At 40.7% G+C, this 2,060-nt stretch overlaps 1 long non-coding RNA gene across 1 annotated transcript; it reads left to right on the top strand.

Moving 5' to 3' along the window:
* The first annotated feature begins 329 nt into the window (after window positions 1-329).
* On the top strand, window positions 330-2,060 carry LOC135250844 (uncharacterized). The gene is made up of 2 exons (XR_010329031.1): window positions 330-474; window positions 839-2,060. It is a non-coding gene; the product is annotated as an uncharacterized LOC135250844 (long non-coding RNA).

Genomic DNA, 2,060 nt, shown 5'->3' with positions numbered 1-2,060 from the left:
GGTTGTGACGATGCTTGTGGTCTCCGCATCGCACGTAGTAGGCCTACATGCTAGGCCTACATGCAGCTACAGTTCTGAAATCAATTTGCATGTCAAAGACCTATTCCAAGAATATAATGTAATGTACTTACCTGGTTCCTGTCTTTGTCACTGCACTGTCTCCAATGCATCACCGAGAGCCTCAGATCTCCTAATTTCCCCACTGGGTTGGCCAGTTATAACACCGGCTTTGCTGCAAATAAACGGAAAGTGCTAATCGATTTACTTGGCGTTAGTTCACGCATTCTTTTGAGTACCCTTACAGCCGTAAAAAAAAATGTGCTTGCGAATCGTTTTTCCTTTATATTTCTCAAATGCGCTTGCGTTGAAATGTAGCCTACTAGGATGGGTTGTATTAGTGGTAGGCGCCCACCATGCACGCTGTTTTAAAGGTGTGGTGTTTCAGACCTGTCGCCATCCGGTGGGAAATACATGGTAAATATCTATCAAATCCTCTTTCGGTAGGTCTTGAACTACGATTGCTCTGTATATGGGGCGGTGGCTTAGATGGTCTTAAATCAGCTGGATGCTGTACAGGAAAGAGCACTTTGGTTGTCCTGTGGAGCCGTTAAATCAGCTCGTCAGACTGCACTCAGGGTGGAAATGATGCCTTTTGAATTGAGGCAGGTGAAAATGAGCTTGGCATACTGGGTAACTGCAGGGTTGTGACAATGGGCAGCCATAGTAGTAGTTTTGGATGGGTGATGATGTGGGATAGTGGGAGCATGTAGAGGTAAAATCAGTGATGCCCAAGGATTGAACCATGTGGAATGACATTCTGTTTTTTTTTTTTTTTCAGAGAAAAAAATTGACAATTGAGACAAAGCAGTCCCTGTCTTGTCGAAAGGTCTTAAACCAATTCAAGAATAGGCCTGAGAGTCCAACCCAATTTCCCTATCTAATGATGATCAACAGTATCAAATGCAGCACTGAGATATAGAAGTACAAGGATGGAAATGTTGTCTGAATCTTAGAAATAGGATAAGAATCTTGGAGTTAGACATTGATCTGTAATTACTAATCACAGAGGCATCCAGGCAACTCTTTTTTCAGCAGTTTTCAAGGTATTTGGAAAGACACTAGACAAAACAATTAACTATTTGCAACAGTTCCTCTGCCAAGTAACAAAAGTTTGTAACTAAGCTTTTTACATATTTTGAAAAGCTTGTAGGCACAGCATCAAGGCAGCAGGTGGAGGACGTAAGCTGTTGTCCCATTTTCTCAAGTGTTATGCAGTCAGTGAAATGTGCCATAGTATATTATTTTTGGATGGAAACAGAGGCATAACCTTTCTGCTAGACATGAAGACACTGGTGGTTTGTCTAATATTTACAGATTTGTAACTAAAAATAGGCTTGGGGGCAAACGGTGCTGGGGGGCTTACCAGCCTGTCAACCTTGGAAAAAACAAATGATCTTATGATTTTTAAACTTCTGTTTGTTGATACGTATCAAAACTGAACCTGGAGTTTTATTCTTTACCATTTATGCTCAGCCCTTTGGCATTCTATTTTCTGTCATTTTACAGACATAGCATTTCTGTATGGTGCTTTTTGCTTACCAGAGGGTATTTCTATTGTAACAGTCAATACCACTCATGATTTTACAATGAAAAGTCATTAATGGAAGATGTGTTGAGCATTGGTGATATAGATATAATGTTCATAAAGGTACTGCAGTAGTCTAATCTTTATAATGTTAGTGTTTTGTTTTTTTTGTTGTTTTTTTCGTATTTCTCGATTGTAAGGGGATTCCCATTCTCCAGGCAGCAAACCTCTCAACTTCAAAGCAGCCCAAATACAATCTGGTGGCACTCCAATCAACCAAGATGAAGGAACAGACTAACTGATAGCCTCCTGGAAATGGCTTTATTACCAGGCCATCTTCCTGGTAATGGCTTTATGTGCAGGCCAGCGTTGACTTGTCTGTCCTCTGGGTGTACCATGGTATGAAAGAGCAGAGTCTGTTGTCACAAACTGTGTCTACCAATAATGTTTGTAATTAAAATGTTGGAGATGGGTA

This window comes from Anguilla rostrata, chromosome 3, assembly GCF_018555375.3.
Source record: "Anguilla rostrata isolate EN2019 chromosome 3, ASM1855537v3, whole genome shotgun sequence".
Taxonomy (NCBI): Eukaryota; Metazoa; Chordata; class Actinopteri; order Anguilliformes; family Anguillidae; genus Anguilla; species Anguilla rostrata.
This window is presented reverse-complemented; position numbering and strand designations above follow the sequence as displayed.